Here is a 22,250-nt window from a genome sequence, read left to right on the forward strand (position 1 = left end):
TTCGGGCGCCTGGAAACTGTTGCGGCAGGTCAGAGCCGTGTGGCTGGAAAGGTCATGGGGAGACACGGCTTATGTTAATGGTACACAAGAACACTGGGGTGGGCTCTTTAAGGAAAGGGGCTCTATTTCAGTTCCCGCTCCCTTGGCTGCTGTGACCTGGGACTCATCCGTTCATCTCTCTGGGTGTCAGTTTCTTTACCTATCAAACGGGAATAGTGACACTTCTCATGAATGGTCTTGTGCAAAAAGAAAGATACATTGTGGTCATTAGAAATGCTTTGGACAACGTCATGCCAGTCTGATTGTCAGAGGATCAGGCACCCTTGTTGTGAGATGGCTGTTTTTACCCTCCTGCCCATCTCCACGAAAGCTTGCATGTCCAAGTTTATTGCAGTACCCATTTTCTAGTGCCAGCCTACCTCTGGGGCTCATCTGCTCACACTGTTTCGACTGTGACTCGTAGGGGTTTCATTGGTCAATTTTTAAATAGATTGCCATGCCTTTTTTTACTACTCTGTCCGAGTCTAGAGGCTCCACGGAAACCTGTCCACCACGGGTGACACGGCTGGTATTCGAAATACTAGTGACATTGCTTCCAGAATCATGACAACATTCAAGCCACGATGGCATGAAATAGAATGACTAAGCAAGCCCTTTAATTATCTCACAAAACGAGAACTTCGCGGGTGTGTAACCAAAGATCAGCCATCTAGGAGTCAAATGCCATCAACGAATCGAGATTTCGATCTGTTTCCATCAACCTAAGGACATCAGTTGCATTTCTTGCTTCCCAGCACAACTCAAGCTCAATGATTGGCTTTAGATACTCTCAAAAAAGTCTCAGGAGAACTCCTTGTTTAGTCTGACTGGTAAGAAGGCTTCTCTCTGCCCCAAGAGGCTTTGGCTCCATCCCTTGCCAACCAAGCTTCTCTGAAAAGCAGTCCCCTAGCACCTGCACAGAACCACTTCCAACACCACCCGGTGTCCTCGACCATCTCAGCGACATGCAGGGTGGTTTCAGCATCTTTGGGAACGTGCTGTTGATCTCGGATCTGAGTGTCTCATCACGGAGTCTGCAGGCAGAGGGTTAGTAGACAGAGTTGCTTTCCTTTGGAGTGAGTGTCAGATTGGTCACTGCTTCGCCGTGAGAGGGTTGGATTATAGTTGGTCGCGCCCACTAGCCTGTATGTGCGATGAAGGCAGGAGCTACGCCCTGGCATCTGCTCTCTACTCGGGAGACCTCTGACCAAAGACAAAGTCTCAGCTCAGAAATGGGGAGGGCTGACGTTCCCGGACAGCATAGGCACTCGTGTATTCACTTGACAGTTGATTTTTTTTTTCTGGGAAATTTCAAATTCCTAATAGAGCTGCCTGATTTTGGTGGCATTTTAATTTTATTTTTGTAGTAGAAATGCATGCACATGGTAAGAGCTTAAATGCTAGAGAAAGATATTACAGTTTTACGTAAATAACATGCATTCTCCTCTTGGGTTTTGCCACTGACATGCCCCCCCCCCCCGATATTTTCATGAGCACACTTTTTTCAAATGTGTTACTTTAAAAAAATTAGCACAGCCCTTGGATGAAAATATCTTGGCAGAAGGGTCCAGTTGTCAAACAAACATAGAACATGCGGATTATCTGTATAAAATACCATATCAAGTGAGACAGAACTTTCCCTCCCACTTCTATACCCCTCCCTGGATCTGTTCATGGTGTTTGTCCCGGGCATAATGGGATCATTCAGTACTACCTTTCTGCACCTGGGTTTCTGTGTCTACAGTTGGCGGTGGTAATCTCTTCACATCGGCACATGCGGCCCCCCTTCGCTCTGTGAGCAGCTGCCTGCTCTTCTGTGGTGGGAGAAGCGCCTGCTAATGGACACGTTGTGTCATTTTGATATCCCCTGAGTTCATCGCATGCCTACATCTGAAGTGTGGCAGGGCTGTTGAAGGATCGAAGCACAGCAGATGCTTGGGACCCCGGACAGATGGACAGACAGACAGCAGACTGGAGAGCAGCATTAAGGAGCACCGCACCACTCCCCATCCTTCCTCTTAGCGGACTTACAGTGTGCCACTTGTCAGTGGACTTTTCCGAATGCTGTCACCCCCACCCCCACCCCCAGGCACTCCCCTGCGCGGCACGAACAATTTGTGCTCCACAGTTCACCTGAGGGTGGGAGTCCATAGCCCTCCTCCCCCACCCCCGTGGGGGTGCAGATGGATGGCTCGGTCCTCTGTTTCTACAAAGATGACACCGGGACAAGTCTGGGAGCAGTCCTCCTATGTGACATGTGAGATCCCTCTCAGTCGGGACAGATGTGGCCCCACAGGGCTTGGTTCCTCTCTTACTTCCCTCAACACCCTGAGCCGGCTCTCCACAGCGTCATTAGCTTCTTGAGCAGCATTTTGCATGACGACTTAAACTCCACGGTCAAGAGCTGGCTGTTGAAGGAGGGAAGCTAGTCGGTTGCTCGCCGCCACACAAGATGCTTAGCGGGACCGGCGAGAAGGGGGAGTATCTCCCAGTGACGTTGGCCCTGGGGGGGGGGGGTGCTCAGAAGAAAGTCACCGTTCAGGACTGCCTTTCTAAATGCTTGAGATCCTGCCGTCCACCGTTGATGGTGGTGATCTTTTCACGTCAGCGCACGCGGCTCGCCTTCAGTCTTTGGAACAGCTGCCTGTGCTTCTGTGGTGGCAGCAGCTCAGCTCTCACCACACTCCTGTTCATGGGTGGGCTGTGTCCTTGGCTGTCACCAGGACCCCCTCTCGAAAGCCCCAGGCCGGACAGTTCTCCACTGACACGTGAGATTTCCATGCATCAAAATGGATGTGATGCCAACGAGTTGGTTTTTCCTCAGCGATCTGGTGATGCTGTGGGGTAAGCGTTGGGGTGCTTGACTTCAAGGTCAGTGGATCAGCCCCACCAGCTGCTCCGGGGGAGCGCAACAAGGCCGCCTGCTCCCATTAAGAGAGAGAGTTTTGTTCCACCCGTCTAGGGTCATTCTGAGTCAGAGTCGCCTTGATGGCACTGGGTTGAGTTTAGTTGATTTATCCGGCTTAATGCGCACCATAACCTTATGAGATGAATGCTGTTTTAATCTCCACGTTGTCGATAGAAAAACCGAGGTGCAGAGAGGTGAGGCGACATCTTCGTGGTCAGGGTGGATCCCACTCGCCAACTCAGGTTTCCACATTTCAGATTCCTTCATCTCGGTGAGACCTGCCTGCCCTTTACTGTAAAGAGGAGGGTGGAACCCATCACAGTTTGTCTCCAGTCTTTGAGAATCCGCAGTAGGATCTATCTTTTAGGAGAAGGTGGGCCATTTGGAGCAAGTTGGTGGGCAACACGAATCCTGCATCCTCAGACCGAAAGAAGTTCAGCCCTCGTACATTAAAAACAAAAGAAAAATAAATGAACAAACACAAACAACATGTGTGTGCCCTTCTACGGCATTTTTCAAGGCAGTACTTTGCGTGAATAGCCAAGTGTGGGAAGAGCGTCTATAGCCAGCCAAAGATGAGTGGCTAACCAACATGCAGCACCTTCACGCAGGGGAGTGTGACGCTGCCATTAAGAGACGCGAAGTCCGGATACACATGAATGCTCACCCCGGAAACGTTACACAGACCGTGACAAGACAGTCACAAAGGGGCAGACTCCGCTTACAGGAGCTACTCAGAACAGGAAAATGTATAGAGACAAACGACTAAAAGTGGTGGCCAGGAGTGGGCAGGTGGGAGGAGGTGAGGGGAAATCTTTGCTGTGGGGGAACTGAGCTTCTGCTCAGGGTGATGGACAAATTGGGAAACAGAGCATGGTGACGGCCCAGCAACACGGTGGATGTGATCAGTGCTGCTTGGTTTACGTGAGGAAGTCTTCTCACATGTACCATGGTAACTTCTGGCATGCACAGTGTAAGAACATTAGCAAATGCTTTGTTCTATACCTGTACCACAAAATAAAAATCAAACAAACAAGCAAACCACAACTACCCTATAAAGAAAAATACAAAAGCAAAAGAACAAAACACAAAAGACAACCTGGCCACAGCACACAGATGTCACATCTGTCACCATCATGGCCAACTGGAGTAAGTGGCTCTGTGGGGTCGGCACCGTCCATCCAGAGAGCTACCTGGACATTTCCAGGGCCACCCTTTGCGGACCCATGGCTCAATGAGCTGTGACACTTGAGCGGGGGAGCAGCCGAGGGCGGGGATTGCGTCTCACCTTACTCAAGCCCCTTGGCATCTGCTGTGCTGTATATCATTTCAGGAACATGAGTGCACCACTTGGGGAGCCATGACAGCTGGGGTGGGGGAGCGACTGAAAGGGGAGGGCTTTCTTCCATTGACCATCAAACAGTAGCAGATGGCACTAGACCTGGTGTGGGCATGTGCCATCGATTTGGGATGTGTGGGAGGGCAGGGGACCCTCTGGGAGAAGGCAACTGTCTAATTTTTGGAATGGGGGAAGGGGTGTTTTGTTCTTCCTTCTGAAACCAAGAATACCCAACTTTACTCCATCCTATTCCTGAATCCTGAGGGAGATGGGGAAATGAGTTGGTGAGATGCTCAGTGCCCTGATCCCCTTCCCGCCACCAACTCCCCACTTGCCGGCTCCCCACCCCAATATGAAAAGATGATCATTGGCTGGGAATACAATAGAGGCAAGAGTAAATAAACACATGCTCTGCAGTCCTCTTTATTGACAATGAAAGGCTCTTGCTATTTTAAAATGTTTGGAGTCACAGACCCAACAAGATCTCGGAGGCCAGAGACCACGATGTCACTGTAGGCACATGCCAAGTCTCTGTTTTTCCTTCACAGTAAATTGAGAACTCCAAGAGAGAGAGGAAGACAGAAACAGGTGTGCAACCTGCCTCATAAGTGGTCCCCCAATCATTTCTCTCAGTGGAGAGGGAAAGAATGCTCTATATACTACAGTTGCAGTAGGATATTGACTGGAGCTGCCAGAGGTTCAGGCCGATTGAGAAGAGGATGTGCAAAAGGGGATATCATTGCTGATGTCAGATGGATCTTGACTCAAAGAAGAAAATACCAGAAAGATGGTTACTGGCATTTTATTGACTGTGCCAAGACATTTGTTTCTCCTTCTAGTAGTGGAAGAAACAAAAAGAAGTGTGTAGGCTCATACATCTGAAATGTGCGAGGTAGCACTGACTTTAGGTATAGCTGGATCCGGGTGCTCACACAAAGTCTTTAGGTATCTGTCTCTTTCCGACTCTTGTTGCTGATAGGGGTTGTCCATTTGGTTCTGACCAATAGTGAACCTATGTATCACAGAACAAAACACCACCCAATCGTGGGTCATCCTCACAGTTGTTCTTATGTTTGGGTCCTCGGATGTGGACACTGTGTCAAACCATCTTGTCTAGGGTCGTCCTCTTTTTCGCTACCCTGCTACTTTACCTAGCATGATGTTCTTCTCCAGAGACCAATCTCACTTGACAATGTGTCCAAAGTATGTGAGACAAAGTCTTGCTCTAAGGAGCATTCTGTCTGTATTTCCCCAAAGACAGATTTGTTTGCATGATCCAATATTCTTCATCAGCACCATGATTCGAATGCTCTCTTCTGCAGCCTTTCTTATTCAATGTCCTTCACATGGGTGTAAGGTATTGAAAATATCATGACTTGAGTTTGGCACGCCTCAGTCATCAAAGTAACACCCTGGCTTTTCAACACTTTAAGAGGTCTTGGGCAGCAGATTGATCCATCGTAATGCATCTTTTGATCTCGTGACTATTATTTCCATGAGCATTGGTTGTGAAGTCAAGCAAGACAAAATTCTTGACAACTTCAATCTTTTCTCCATTTCTCATGATGTTTTCCCACTGGTGGAGTTGTGAGGAGTTTGGTCTTTTTTTTTTTTTTTTTAACATTGAGTTGTCTTCCATACTTGAAGACTGCAATCCTTGATCTTCATTAAGCAAGTGCTTCAAGTCCTCCTTGGTCTCGCCAAGCAATGCTGTGTTATCTGCATATCGCAGATTGTTCATAAGCTCTCCTCCAATCTGGATGCCACATCCTTCTTCGTATCAGCCAGCTTCTCTGATGATTTGCTCAGCATGCACACTGACTAAGTAGGGTAAGAGGATGCAATCCGACACACGCCTTTCTGGATTACAAACCATACACTATTCACTTGTTTTGTTCACACCATTGTCTCTTGACTCATGTACAGAATCTGCAGGAACACAATATAGTGTTCTGGCATTCCCATTCTTCGCAAGGCTCTCCATAGTTTGTTATGATCCCCCCAATCACATGTCTTGACACAGTCAAGAAGACACAAGTAATCATCTTTCTGGTATTTTCTCTTTGAGCCAAGATCCATCTGACATCAGCAATTATATCCTTTTTCCCACATCCTCTTCCCAATAGGCCTGAACCTCTAGCAACTCCCAGTCAATATACAACTACTACAACTGTCATTGGATAATCTTCAGTAAAATTGTACTTGCATGTGACATCAATGATATTGCTATATAGTTTGAGCATTCTGTTGGGTCACATTTCTTTGGAATGGGCATAAATATGGATCAGTTGGCCAACCAGTTTTCTTCCAAATTTCCTGGCATAGGTGAGTAAGTGGCTCCGGGACTTCATTGGTTTGTTGAGACTTTTCAATTGGTATTCCTTCAAGTTCTGGAGCCTTCTTCATTCCCTGGGTTTGCTGTATACTTGGGCAGTTTGTCTGTGTCTGGTGGCCGCAGAGGCTTCAGTCTGATATCTTGCCAGCAAGAGCTACCTTTGTAGCTCATTTGTACTGGTGCTTTGTATTGGTGCCTCTCTTTGCCCTTTCAACTTTGAGTTCTTATATGTTTACTATAAAGAGAGTCTCTTTCCCATGCTTCAAAAGATCATTGGTTGGCTCTTTCTAGTCTGTGTCATGTATCTAGCCTGGAACCAATCACTATGGTTGGGGTTGATGGGAGATGGTGAATGGCCAGGCCATGGGGTCAGATAGCCTTCCTCAACTGGAGTATTTGTAGTTAAGATGAGACCTAGGGCTATTATCCGATGAATTGGAAAGGGATACAGGGCAGGCAAACATCACGTGGGCATGAAGAGAAAGGCAGAAGCAGGGTCCTCGTGGTGCCAGCCAGGATCTGGGCTTCTTCCTTTCTGTGATCCATCATCAGGGCAGAGTGGTAGGGAACGATTGATGGAGTGATGATTTCTCCTCTCATCTGTCCTACAAGGATGGCAGTCACCTCTGTGCTGCTATAGTCAGGAGGCCAATAAGTATGCCTTTGGGCAGTTGCTGGTCTGTTGGTGGTGGTCTTCTTTTTCTAATAGCTGACAACCACAAACACTGACTTTCTGTGGTTCACTGAGTCTCATCTGGGCTTGAGAGGGCTTGGCTCCAAGCTGTAAGTTAGGATGGGTGTCTGAACTAGTGGCTATGGGGAACCTGCTGCAGGTGTGTACGGGGAAACTAAAGCAATCCTTTAAAGAGTCTCTGATCACGCTACATCTCTGTACACTCCTTTGGCCAAACAGGTCACACAGCCAGGTTTAGTGGCCAGGTCTACTCTGCCATTCTCTGCTCTGGCAGGCCACCAGGCAGTGGGATGAGTGAAGACATGGGGACAGCAGGCCAATCTATACGTGTGTTCTGCAATTCAACATTTATCCCCACCCCTCACCCCCCACTCCTACCCCAGCACTGGCATGTGATCCACGTCTCCCTTTCCGGTCCCGATGAGGATGATAAAGGAGAAGGGGTTGCAAGAGCTTCAGTAATGTTCCTCCTTGAGGTTAACATCCAGTTGAGCAATGTACCTTGAGCCCTATCAGTACTGCTCCATTCAGTGCGAAGGGGTGTTCTCCATTCGTATCTATCTGAGCTTCACTCCCGGACATGCAGGTGAGCAGGCAAAGAATTGAGGTGGGATCCTGAAGTCTCCGCTGAATGCAAGGTGGAAAGAGGTCTACCCAGAGAGCTGCTGAGAATGACCTGTGTGAGAGCAAAGCTCAGAGTCAGGCGGCCAGGAGAGCTAACGGGTAGGTCCAGAGGACAGAAAGAGATAAAATTAGACCAAAACCAGGGCAACAGACCAAAAGAAAGTCCTTAAACAGCAAGAATTCTCAGTCTTGGAGGGAGGGGTTAAGAATGGGGACATGGCCCCTCTTCACTGCTTTCCATTCCAAGGCGGAAACAGGAGCTTGGCAGTCCATTTTCCCCCTCAGTCTAGTCTTGGCTGATTTCTTAAAACATCTTTCAACTGTCCATCTCAGTAGTTGATTCCATGATTCCTTGGGCACGATGAGTAGCTTCCATGGAAACACTTGCAAAGAGAAGGACTCCTTTTTCTGCAAGTCCCCAAACTAAACCCACTGCCTTGGAATTGATTCTAACTCATAGCAACCCAATAGCACAAGGTAGAACTGCCCTTGTAGGTGTCTGAGACGGTCACTCTTTATGGGAGTAGACAGCCTCATCTTTCTCCCAAGGAGAAGCGGGTGGTTTCGAACTGCTGGCCCTGCTGCAAGCAGCCTCACGCATCAACACCGTGCTATTAGGGCTCTTTCTCTGCTCCTGGACACATGTTAACTATTTTACAACTTGGGGGCAATCCCATAGCAGCTAACAATAACAGTGGCATAAAGTTCCTGGGTGGCCGATGATGGGCTTCTAACTGAAGGTTTGTCAGTTCAGACCCACCCAGTAGTCCCACTCCCCCTGATTTTTTTTTCTGGAAGAAAGGCCTGGCTCCGCCTCTGCCTGGCTCTGCCTCTGTAAAGATTTCAGCCAAGCAAGCCCTCTGGAGCAGTTTTACTTTGTACGTGACCGTGTTGATATGAATTAGAATAGAAGACAACTGGTTTGCTTGCTTCATTGTGAGGTGAGTTGGTTTGCAGCAAACCAGCAAAGCATCGACTGAAGGGCCAGGGAAAAAGACACAGGGTTACTGTCAAAGGGGATTTCTGTGTGATAGCAGATTTGCTTGCTTGTATTACATGGAGGGTTGAGAGTGGGCAATGACAGAGCAGGTGGGGGGGCAAGAGAGCAGGTTTGTCTTGGAGAGCATGTGGAGCTTCCTGACAGATGGGTATCCACAGGTGGCAAGGATACGGTTTCCAGATCGGGTGGGAGGGAAGGAGAGAGGCAGGAAGCCTGTTCTCTAAACAATGACAAGTGGGCAGTGGTATCCATCTCTCCTCCCTCTCCCTCTGCAGGGGCATCTCTGAGCCTCCTCTGGTCTGGCTGCCCTCCCTGGACATATTTTAGTACTTGGGGTGCTAATCTTCACTAGAAATCACACCTGCTTGGACCAGTGCACCAGGCTTCTAGAAACACTGGCTCAGCCCCACTTGTGGTTTGCAGTCATGTCTCACTTGGGGCTTCGCCTGGACCAAGCCCCCGAGTATTAGTGAGACTTGGATTTCCAGACCACTTACCAGATGTCTGAGCCTGCCCAGTTTACTTTACCACCTTTGCCCTTGGCTTTCTGATCTGAAAAATGGGAATCGTCACCCCAATCCCAAATGGTGCCCTTTGAGTCAACTCTGATTCATGTGGACCAGAAGAGGGTCAGAGTTGAACTGTGCGCCATATGACCTTTGATGGCTTGTTTTTGGAGAAGTAGATAACTAGGGACTGGGCTTTTCTTACTAGGTGTGGCTGGATTTCAATTCCCAACCGTTCGGTTAGCAGCCAACTACAGTGTTAACCACTGGCCCTGCCCAAGGGCTTGGTATCATATGTGGCATTTTGCCTTTAGGTTGAGTTGGTGAGACGGCTGCATTACATCTTCAGTTTCTACTGGTATGCTCACAGGCAGATGGGTACTTTTGAATAATTAATGTGATTTTGACGCAATGTCCATTTTATTCATCACAACCTAGGAAACCATTGTCTAGTGGATGCTTGTTACTATCTTTGCTTTCCTGACAGCTGAAGGATCCTATTTCTAGTTTAATTATGGCCAAGGGCAGCATCCGATATGCTTCTGACTCTTTGCTGTGGGATTATTATCTATCTGGGGGCAAGGAATCCAATCCACTGTCGTTTATCTGTTAGGTTATAAGCAGACTGCCCTTTCAGGTCCCTGTACACGCTTTTATGGTCTGAAAACCTAGGTGTTTATTTGAATGTTTAAAACACCATCAACATCCATCAACAGATGAGTGTATCGACCACGTGTCCTGCATGCTCCCGCGGAATCCGACTCAGCCGTCAAGAGACCCCAAGTGCCGAGGCGCGCCACAATAGGGTGAGGCCGGACACCATCCTGCTGAGTGTCACAGCTGGACAAACTCTGTCTGACCTCATCCACAGCCAGGAAGCAAAGATCCAGACATCGGAAGATTATGAGTGGGCGGGAGGAGGAGAGGAGAAGCTATAGGTGAGGGAGCATTGCGTGCATGCCAAGGGTGGGCGGTGATTCAGAAATGGACAGCAATACAGCCAGTAAGTTACGAAGGAGGGAATCCGAGGCACTGAGTCCCACATGTGGAAACTACCGAGCTGGTGAAGGTTTTGTTGTGAATGTTTTCCACACTGTGTGTGTGTGTGTGTGTGTGTGTGTGTGTTTAAAGGAGTTCTGGGGGCACAGTGGTTACTCGTTGGCTGCTAACTGCAAGGTCAGCAGTTTGAGACACCCGCTGCTCCTCAGGTGAAAGAGGAAGCTTTACTCCTGTAACAAGTTACGGTCTCATACCCCCACAGGGGCGATTCTCTCCTGTTTTTGAGGGTTCCCCGAGTCCGCCAGCCTCCACTTGATGACAGGGCGTGATAGAGTTTAAATCACCGACTAGTTCCAGAGCACACCACGGGCTTGTTATGAGAAGCCATCCTGTATTTGCCCTAAACTTACATTTCCTGAGTAGCCTCTTCAGCTCCCTCCTCTTGGGCCAGGCGCCTCAGGTTTGGCAAACAGAGTTCTTGGCCACCGTTCTCCACGGGCATACACACTCCCTCCACACCACCCTAACTTGGCTTTGTGTCTCTGAGAAAGTGGCTTATTTACTCCTCCGTTGACGCCTCTCAAGGCCATGGAACCAGTGTGAGTGGATTTTGCTAAAAGGCCGTGGCATGAAGCGGGGACCAGAGATTCTGCCAGGGCTGCTTCCTCAGTGCTCCAAACCATCCAAACCCACCGCCATGGAGTTGATGCCGACTCACAGCGACCCTGCAGGACAGGGGCCAACTGCCTCCGTGGGTTTCTGAGACTAACTGTTTACGGGAGTAGAAAGCCCGGTCTTTCTCCTGAGTAGTGGCTGGTGGTTTTGAACTGCTGACCTTTCGGATAACAGCCAAATGTGTAATCACTACAGCAACAGGGTTCCTGGCAAAAAGAAGGGAAAGCCTGGCTCAGAGATGGCACTTTGGTTGCTTTGCCCAGTATGTGACTTTTAGGCAGAAGAGGGGTACAAGAAAGGCCAAGTTACAAGAACAGGTGTCTGAGTTGTTTCTGAGGCCAGGAGGAACTCAGTTAGACAGCGCAGCTCCTCCTTTCCTAAGTCCAATGGCTTTCCCCCAAATGTAAGGCTCTCAGGCTCAGTCTAAGTCCTGGAAGATAGAGAAGATGCAGGAAAAACTAGGCATTTTCTCAAATCTCTGGGGTAATTGGCATCATTTTCTTAAGTGGCCTCTGATTCGTGTAGGTGCACTGAAGTAGGCATCTTGGGTTTTTCCTTAGTCCACAGCAGCCGACAGACATCTGTGGTCTCTTCTAGCTCAGGGTCAAAGGGTGATCACAATCACTGCCCAAAGCTTGTCTGAGGGGCCTAGTGCGTAGCCTGCCAGCCCGGAGACTCTCTGCTCAGCTCTCAGGGAACCACCCGTACCTGTTACTTAGGAGAAGGAGACTTTTAACAACTTGAAAGCACACGGCTGGCCCGGAGCACTGGGTAGCTGAGAACCAGAGGAATGATGGGCTTGAAGGCCACACGGCAGTTTCAGTTTGGGTGCTCCTGCCAAGAGCAGCTGCGCCCTGTGTATTTCAGTGCATGCTTATCCTCCTCGCCGACGTCTGCCCCCGTGTTTGAGGATGCTGATGATGGCAGCTGGGCCCCACAGAGGGCTCTACTTTGAGCTAAGTGAACGCTCTTCAGGGCTCCAGCCACCTGGTGGGTCTGTGTCATTTTCCCTTCTGGATGGACCAGGGCACGAGGGCTCTCCGGAGGGAAGCCCATTGCCTGGAGCTACACTGCCTCGCGGTGGCAGACGTGGGATTCCAACCCAATCCTGAAAGGCCACTGCCCTGTCCACTGATTTGCATGATGGCTCTTGTTCTTACAAAAGGATGGGAAATGCTCAGGCCCCCCCTTCCACCACCTCTGAGAAACACGAGTAAACTTTGGTCTCTGTGCATTTGCCCTTTTGAACTATTTTATGTACAGGGACTCAGACCGCATTTGTTCCATTGCCTCGTGTCCTCAAGACTCATGCAGGGCCAGCGTGTCTCAGGATTCATTTCTCCCAGGTGCAGCATGGTCTTTCAGTGGAATGTAGTTAAAATCTCTGCAGGTTAAGTGTGAAAAATGTTAGCATGGCAAAAGTCATGTTATATAGACATTTACTCACCCCAAACTAAATCCATGACTACTGACCCCATTCGGGGTAATGTCCTGGGTTGCACGTCAACTCTGGATTACAGAGTGTTCACTCTCCACTGGGTCTTCCTGCAGCTGCTAGTCAATCCCAGAAGAAAAGAAAACAAAGCAAAAGTTGGGGGAAGGCAGCTAGGTGGATTCACAACCGCAACGTGTAGGTTACTAGAAGGTTGCAGACCTTGCGTCATACAAGGACATATATAGAGACATGCCACAATCATACTTTTAAAATTGAGCAGGTAGGCTCAGGTGTGGTGCACATTTCCCTGTAAATGCTCTTGTCGACACCAGCAGGCTTGGAGAGGTCATTACCCAGGTTCAGATGCTTCTGCAAGGGAGCAGGGGCCAGCCAGCGTTTTCCTCTCTGCTGGTGTCAGGGCAGGGAGTCAGTGGCAGGAGTGAGAAATTGATCTTTTCCAGTTGATGACCAGGCCTTCCAAATTTCTTGGCATACATAAGAGAATAGGTGCTTCTAGTGCTTCATCGGCTTGCTGAAACATTTCAATGGCTATCCCACCAGTTCCTGGAGACTTGTTCTTCACAAATACCTTCTTCAGCGCAGCATAGATGTCTTCCTTCCAGCACCATTGGTTCTTGATCACGTGCTACCTCCTGAAGCGGCTGAATGTTGACCAGTTCTTTTCGGTCCAGTGACTGTGTGTTCGGCCCATCTTCTTGGGAGCTTCCTGTGCCGTTCAATATTTTGCCCATGTCTACTGCCATCAAGTCTCTTCTGACTCCAAGGAAGCCTCTAGGCCAGTAGAATTCTTCAATGTTGCTATTGAATTGCCACCTGGGATTTTTATTTAATTCCTTCAGCTTGAGGAATGCTGAGCATGTACTTCCATTTGCTCTCCTAACTCCGGGTCTTTTTACATTTTATGAGACCCTTTGCTGTGCCTTCTGGAAGTTTTCCTTTGAAGTCTTCTGCTCAGCTCCTTTGCCTCATCGTTTCTTCCATTTGTTTTAGATTTGCTACATTTGAGAGCAAGTTCCAGAGATGACTCTGACATGTGTTTGGTCTTTTCTTTCTTTCCTGTCTTTAAGGGCCTTTTATTTCCGTCATGTGTGATGTCCTTGCTGTCATCTCACAACGTGCCTGGTCTTCAGTCAATAGCGTTCAATGAACTACGTCTATTTCTATGGTCGTTTGGAAACTGCGATGGGATACACCGAAGTTCATACTTTGATTCTCATGGACATGCTTTAACTTTCTTCAGTGGTCTGGCCCACAGTTAGCTCCTGGCCTTGTTCTGACTGATGTAGTTGACTTGATTGCTGTGTGGTTCATCTGACAAAGTCCACGTGGATGGTGGCCATGTGTGCTGTTGAAAAAAGTATTTTCAATGAAGAAGCTGTTTGTGTTGTGAAATTCTTTTATGCAATCTCTGACACAGTTTCTATTGATAAGGCCCAAATATCCAACTACTGTTGCTTCTTCTTAGTTTCCAGTTTTTATATTCCAGTCCCCAGTAATTACCCGTGTAGCTTTTTGTATGTCTTATCAATTTCAGTCTAAAGAAGTTGGTAAAAGAATTAAGTTTCTTCATCTTTGGCATTAGTGATTGGTGTATATTTTGAATAACAGTCATATCAACAGGTCTTTTTTATAGGCATAAGGATATCATCCTATCACTGATGAAATTGTACTTCAGGAAAGACCTTGAACTATTCTTTTTGACGTGAATGCAACACCATTCATCTTTGATCTTCCATTCCTCACATGGCAGACCACATGATTGTCCAATTAAAAATGGTCAATTGTCCAATTAAAAATGGCCAATACCAGTCATTTCAACTCATTAATACCTAGGGTATCAACGTTCTTAGTTCCATTTTACTTAAAAACACATTTATTCTTATTATTTCTTAACAGTTTGTTGGCATATAATTCACACACCATGCATCTCAAGAGTTCAATCACAACAAGAAGAGCTGCACAATCCTCAACCACCACAGTCAACCTTAGAACACAGTCGTTTTTCTCGTGCTCATTGTTGTCAGCGCCCCAGTGCTCCCCAACTTCCCTGCCATACCTGCAAGAACCCACTCATCCAGTTACTGTCCCTGCGGATTTACCCGTCCCGGATTTCATATAGAGAAAATCACTCAGACAAAAACAAAAAACTCCCCGACAACAACCCCCAAACCATAGCAAAGTAAAAGGGAAAAAACTCAAGGGAAAAGAATGCAGAAGACATTACAACCTACAACAAATTTAAAATGTGCCAAAAGGGAGCTTAAATGATAAGAGGTTAAATTTTAACCTATTTACGTCTGCAGTACTTCACTTTCCACTGCATGCTGCACGATAGCAAGACTAGTTACATCCCTGGTCTATGGTCAGAGGGCATTCTCCAGGGCCTTAATTCACATGTATTCCCCCTTCACTGTTTTTTTAAACAGAAACAATTTAAAATGGATCAAAAGGGAAATCAAATGATAAGATATTACATTTTAACCTAACTACTTCAGCCATATTGACTTTACAATACTTTCTGTCTGATAATGAGGCTGTTCACATCGACTATGAGCTTGATCCAGGTGTGGCTCCGACAAAGGGACTTTTTTGGCTTCCACTGTCATCCATAGCCTTTATAAATCAAGTGTTCACAATTCAAGCTCTGATACCACTTCCTATTTCTGATGTGGATTTTATTATTTACAGTCCTTGGACCACTCAGGCTGGTGTGCTTCCTTCATGTGGATTTAGTAGCGCCTCACTTAAATGGCTACTTATTTGAAGACAAGCCTTTAGAACCTCAGATGCTAGTCTTTTTTGCTAGCTGGGCACCATCTAGTTTCTTCACTACACTTTGCTACAGCACCCATGTCTTCAGTGATCTCTTCATGAGGGCAAGCATCAAGCAGGGCCATCTCCTAAGACCTCATTGTTCTTGGGGGTAGAAGTAAGTATGAGAGCCCCAAATCCACTTATGTATCTATGGTGACTCGATGTCTCTGGTTCACTATAGAGACATAATTATCACTTTATGTCAGAGAACATTGTCACACATTCCCCTGGGGCATAAGGTAATTCTCATGATAGTGTCATTAATTTAGCAGTGGGGTAGAATTTAAAACACTGTTGAGAAATGGAAATTATACAAGTATAGACCAGCTTCTAACCATAATACATAAATTTTTGAATGTGTACAGATTAAACTCTTAAGTGACCGGACACTACTTACACAAACAATGGGGGTTCATGTTAGGGCAAACAATTCACAAAAACAGAACCATGCCTACAAGATTAACACATGTCATAATAAAGCAAGGAGGGCACCTCATTTTTGATGGATGCCTATTTTCCTAGATTCACACTCCATGCATTTCATGCTTGGATTATTAATGGATGTTTGCAATTGTTCCTCCTCATCTTAGTCAGGTGTCATCAGAAAAGGAAGATCCCATAAGCTTCATTCCACTTGCATCATTCAGGTTGACTCCCTTTGGAGGGGGCAGTTCTTACCCAGCTTGTTGCCTTCCAACCTGGTGATGCCGGTAGGCAAGCATTAGACTGCTGCCAATCAGAAGATGAGCGGTTCAAACCCATCAGTCCCATCACAGGACAAAGACGAGCTATCTGCTCCTCTAAAGACCTAGAGCCTCTGAAATGCTATAGACGGCTGCTATGAGTTGAAGTCAACTGTGTGACGGTGCATTTGGTTTCCAACTTACAGTGCTCATCTCAGTAGACACTGAGGTGCACACAGAGAAGAAAACAGACACGTGCAGGTCAAGTTCAGGCCAGGAACTCCAAGGATTGCTGGCAGGTGTCCAAACTAGGAGAGAGATTCACAGGGGACTAAACATGGCCAACACACTGATGTCAGGCAACACTCCACCACTATTCAGAAGGGTCCACTGACTAATTTTTCTAGAAGTAGACCACCAGGTCCTTCTTTCTAGTCTGTCTCTCTTGACTCTAGAGCAGTGGTTCTCAACCTTCCTAATGCCATGACCCTTTCATACAGTCCCTCGTGTTGTGGTGACCCCAAACCATAACATTATTTTAGTTGCCACATCATCACTGTAACTTTTCTACTGTGATGAATCGGGCGACCCCTGTGAAAGGGTCATTTGACCCCCAAAGGGATCACGACCCACAGGTTGAGAACTGCTGCTCTAGAGACCCTGCTGATTCCTGCCTACCATGGGTGACCCTGCTAGTGTTTGGCACACAAGCGGTGGGTCTTGTAATATAGTTCTGAAAAACTAGCCGTTGAAAACCTTATAGAACTCAGTTTTACCCTGACTCATAGGAGGGTGCCATGGATTGGAACGGACTTGACAGCACCCAGCTTGATTTTTCTCAGTGTGATCTCATGTAATGCAATCAATGCGTCCACAGAGGTCATATCAGTGCAGGGCAGATCTTAAACCTAATCTCTTTTGCATTATAAAAGCACCAGAGTAGACACAGACACGTGCAGATCAAGGTCAGGCCAAGAACTCCAAAGATTGCTGGCAGATGTCCAAACTAGGAAAGAGAGTCACAGGAGGACTAAACATGGCCTCCGGAATGATGAGAAAATGAATTTCTGTCACCTACTGCCACCCACATGAGGTGTTACTACTATGGTGTCTGATAAGCTGGACTGTCTAGAGAAACAAATCCAGTGACACACATATATGTGTGAGAGAGAGCTTTATATCAAGAAGTAATTATATATCAAGCAAACACTCCAGCCAAGTCCAGATGAAGTCCATAAGTCCAATACTAGTCCATACATCCCACTTATTGACAGGCTAAACTCCACCTCTTCACTCCTGTATCTTCAGGCTGACACTACATTGTGTAACTACATTGTGTAACACGGCAGAGGAAGTTGGATGAAAATAGGGAGTTATAATGATGAGTACAAGAATGAAGAAAATGTTCTAAAATTGTAGTGATGATTGTACAACTCTTCTCGATGCGCTTGAAGTATTGAATTGTATAACATGTGAATTACAGGGCCAATAGAACTGTTGGGGGAAAAAAATCTAACTTGTCTTGAGGCCATGACTGGCCTCTGCTGAAAACACAAGGCCACAGGAGGACTATGAAACACAGGGATGGAGTTCAGCTGTATCTTCCTGAGTTTCGCAGTGCCACCATGTGGTAGTTCCACAATGTCGTGTCAACCTGAGGATGTGGAAATGATGAGGTGAAGTTTAGCTTGTCAATCAGGTCACAGTCTGATGCGACCTCCTGGTGGCCATAGTCTTCTTACAAATGATGATCCTGGGAACTGCCTCTCTCTATGTTTCACCTTCCTGCTGGTGAGCCACTCAGAGACCTGCTGGAGACCTGACAGACCCCTGAAGATTTGTCCACCACCATTAGATCCACAAGACTTGCACTGGCCTGTGATCTCCCTGCATTCTGCATCATTGCGTGTGGCTGCGTGAATCTGAAGAGGGATTTATGGACTAATATCAGATTATGGACTTGATCTGGACTGGGCAGGGGTATTTTCCTGATATTTAACTAGCTATAAAGCTCTCTCTTACACATATATGACTGTCACTGGATTTATTTCTCTCGTCAACCCGGCCCTCGCACACCTGACATACTCTCAAGGAACCATTCATCCAGTCACTGTCTCATAGTTTATCTATCCTGGATTTCATATACAGAACAACATTAAAAACAGCAACAAAAAACTAGAAACAATAACAAAGTAAAACAGCCAAAACCCTCAATCAAAAAGAAAACAGAAAATTAAAAATGAAAACCAATTTCAATGGATCATAAGGGAGATCAAATGATAGGGTGCTAAATTTTAACCTGACTGCATCTGCAACCACCTCCTTCCCAGTGAATCCTGTATGGTAGCCAGGCTCTTCACATCCCTGAGACATGGCCAGAGGAGATTCCCCAGCACTTCATGGATGTGTATCTCCCTGGCAGGGAGAGGGTAGATTTTAACAGGACAAGAAGTCCCAGCCACAGCTAACATTGCTAACGAACATTAATGGAGTGCACTGCACAGACAGAATCCTCTAAGAAACTCCGGAGTTCGTACAGCCAGAAAGTGGTGAGATTAAAGTCTGCTGAGCCAGTCCTGAAACTCAATCCTAACTACATTTGTCCTGCTTGAATCCAGGTCCCGTGTGCACATTGCTCAAGTGGCATAAGCAGGAGTGGCTCAGAGTTTGTCTCTGACATTAGAATTGGAAGAGGAATCAAGGAAGGGCCCCCACAGGCCTACCTTTGTCTCCCTGCCACACCCCACCCCACCCCCAGGAGAAGGAGTCATCAGGACTGGACCGCTGGTGTTGTAGGCAAATCAATCCCCACTCACGGCAACCTCAGATGTACGGAGTAGAACTGTGCTGTCTAGAGTGTTCCAGGCTGTCGACTTTTGGAAGCAAAGTGGCAGGCCTTTCTTCTATGGCCCCTTCAGGTGAGTGTGTTTGCACCCCACAAGGGTTTGTGCCCCACAAGGACCTCCTGGGGCTGTACCGAGAGTGGGTGAGACTAGGGATGGGGCTGAGGATGGCGATGGGATAGGAGACCCACCAGGGGTCCAAGATGAGAGGGAGAGGTCAGCAACAAGACTGTCAGGGAGAAGCCTGGATGCTGAGCCAGGCCTTTGTGGACATTCTGGGGATTTCCACGTATCTCCTGGACAATGGAGGTCCAAGTGTTCTTTACCTCATGAATGTAGGGTTTGCCTGCAGATGAATCTTCAGCATGACAAGTAGATGAGTCTGAAGACTTCACCCCATCTAAACCTCCCTCCATGGACCCACCCCATTCTCCGAAGAACTACTGCCTCCGGCAACCCTTGGCAAGAGAAGATAGGAGAGCTGAGGCATGTTGCCCGGAGGTAGGGTGGCTGTGAGTATCTGATGGAGACAGATAGTGGTGAAATCTATGCCTTGCACTGACATTCAAATAGTTTCATATTGTGTGTCACCACCTAAATTTATAGAACATGCAAGGGTGAGTAAGGGTGGCCACTTGGGTGAAGGCTGGGGAGTCTTCATGGAGAAAGACAAATTCATTCGGGGCAGGGGTGGGTAGCACATGTCAGAGGAAAGGTGTCAGAAGGCAGCAGCTCAGGATTCCAGGATGGGGACCTAGAGGACATTCCAGAACTGGATCAGGATGTCAGCATTGTGCATCTCTAATGTCTGGAGGACGGGATGCCCTGGGGGTAATACAGGAGAAGTGTGGGTATGGGAATCAGACAGACCTAGATTGGAATACTAGTTCTGACACTTACTAGCTGTGTGATTTTCTGGCAAGGTGCATTTACATCATACCCCAGCCTCAGTTGCTTCATCTGTACAACGGAAATCTAAACACTGACATAGGAACCCATATGCAGGACTCTGTGAAGTAATAGACTACAGAGCTCAGCACAGAGCCTAGTACATCAATTACCAAACCAGGACTGTTGAGTCAATTCCAGTTCATGGTGCCGCCCACATGTCTCAGAGTGGGAACGCTGTCAGTGGCTGGTTTTACAGAAGCAGATGCCATGCTTGTGTTTTGAGACTTCTTAGGGTGGTCTCATCCATCCATTTCAGAGAGTCTCAATGGCACATATGATAGCACTGAGGCTGGGGATATGGAATTAGTTTATTCAAGGCTACATAACAAGCCAGTAGCAGAGCTTGGACTTGAACCCAGATGCTCTGATTTATCCGTGTAACTATGCATCCATCTAGCCATTCAGGTAATGCTCCTTCCCCAGCTCAATTTTTGTAATGTGAGCACAACTCTAGGCCTGTGGTGGATAATACAAAGAATAAGGCGAAGCACCTGCCCCAAGTGCTCAGGATCTGGGGGGAGAGACAGTGTGTTCTAACCAGTCATCTCTGCATTGAGTTATGTGACAAGAGTTGTGATGGACAAAGGGGCAAAGAATCTTGGAAGGAAGAGCTAACAGTATTAGATGGGAGGAACAGGACTCCTATGCTTCTTACCTAAGAGAAGGAGGTACCGCTATTCAGAGACCAATCTATGAAAAATAGAACCTATAGCAAGCAGTGAAAGTGTGCCCCTGTCAAACATCTGACACTTACCTCTTAGAGGATTTTGCCGAGTATCAGCTCTAAAGGACAGGGGACATACATGTGGAGCAAGCCTCTTGTGGACCCCCTCTGACTGTACTCCAGGGGCGCGAACAGCCTTGCTGTCATGCGGAGTGCGTTGTACAATGGATTATCGTAGATGTAGCTGGGTTCACAGTTGGATTTAACACTTGATCATTTGATCTCTCTTTTGATCCACTTAATTTTTTTTTGCTTTTAAAATGTTTTCTGCTTTCATTTTGATTGAGGTTTACATCTGTTTTACTTGGTTATTTTTGCTAGATTTTTAATAAAGTTTTTCTGTATATGAAATCAGGATAGGTAAATCTATATAGATAGTAGCTGCATTAAATGGTTCCTTGGGGGTATGACAAGGGAGGCTGGGGGTAATGGGGAGCTAATAACAAGGAACCACAGAGGCACAGTGATTACACATTGGGCTGCAGCCTGAAAGGTCAGCAGTTCAAAACCACCAGCTGGCTCTGAGGGAGAAAATGGGACTTTTTACTCCCGTAAACAGTTACAATCTCAGAAATTCATAGAGGCATTTCTACCCTGTCTTGTTGGGTGGTTATGAGTCAGTATCAACTCGATGTTAGTGAGTTTGGTTTTTTTTTTTAATAAGAATGAAGAAAATGTTCTAAGACTGATTGTGATGATGGTTGTACAACTCTTCTTAATGTGATTGAATTATTGAATTATATGTCACATGTATTATCTGCCAATAAAACTGTTAAAATAGAAATGAAATTATTGATGTACAAAAAGAAAAGAAAAGACAAACCAACTCTCTAAGATACAATTATTTGCGTCTTTCTATTTGAAGCAAAGGGGAGTGAAAGAACCCCAGCTCGAGCAATTAGCCCACAGGGCGACTAGCCCACATTAACCATAGCATCCTCTAGCCCGAAGTCAGAGAATGAGATGGGTCCAACTATCATTACCAGGGACTCATTAGAAAGGGTGAAAATATAGAACGAAAATTCCAATTCATAAAAATGAGATTTACTGGACTGAAAAAGCCTGCAGGAGCCCCCAGGATTGCCACCTTAAGACATCCTTGTAACCTGGAACTGAAGCCACTCCCAGCGGTTACCTTTCAGCCAGATAATAGGTAAGCCTATAAAATCAATAACAGCACCTATGAAATAATTGACTGGCCTCTAAAATCAATAATAATGCTTGTGAGAAATAACGCTTTCAGAACATCACCTATACTAGTCAAAATTGGGCAACATTTGGCTAAAAACAAAGATCAGAAGGCAAGGGGTCAGGGAAACAGAGGGATGGATGTAAGGAAGTCTGAGTGGAAATGGGGAGAGTGATGACACATGGGATATAACCAATTTCCATAGAGATTGTTGAATGGAAAACTAACTTGCTGTGTAAACTTCCACCTAAAACACAATGAAACATTAAAAAAATTAAACTGTTTGATCTTGTATTAACACATTATGGCATTACATGAAAATTACAACTGCATCTTCCTTGCATTCATTGATGAAAATTAGTTTATGATGTGCTAAAAGTCATTCCCCCCACCCCTCCCTATTTCCTCTCTTGCTACACCCAGCAGAACAAGGACACCCTAGCTGCCTTGACCCGTATCAAAAACCACACC

This window comes from Tenrec ecaudatus, chromosome 2 (genome assembly GCF_050624435.1).
Source record: "Tenrec ecaudatus isolate mTenEca1 chromosome 2, mTenEca1.hap1, whole genome shotgun sequence".
In the NCBI taxonomy this organism is placed as follows: Eukaryota; Metazoa; Chordata; class Mammalia; order Afrosoricida; family Tenrecidae; genus Tenrec; species Tenrec ecaudatus.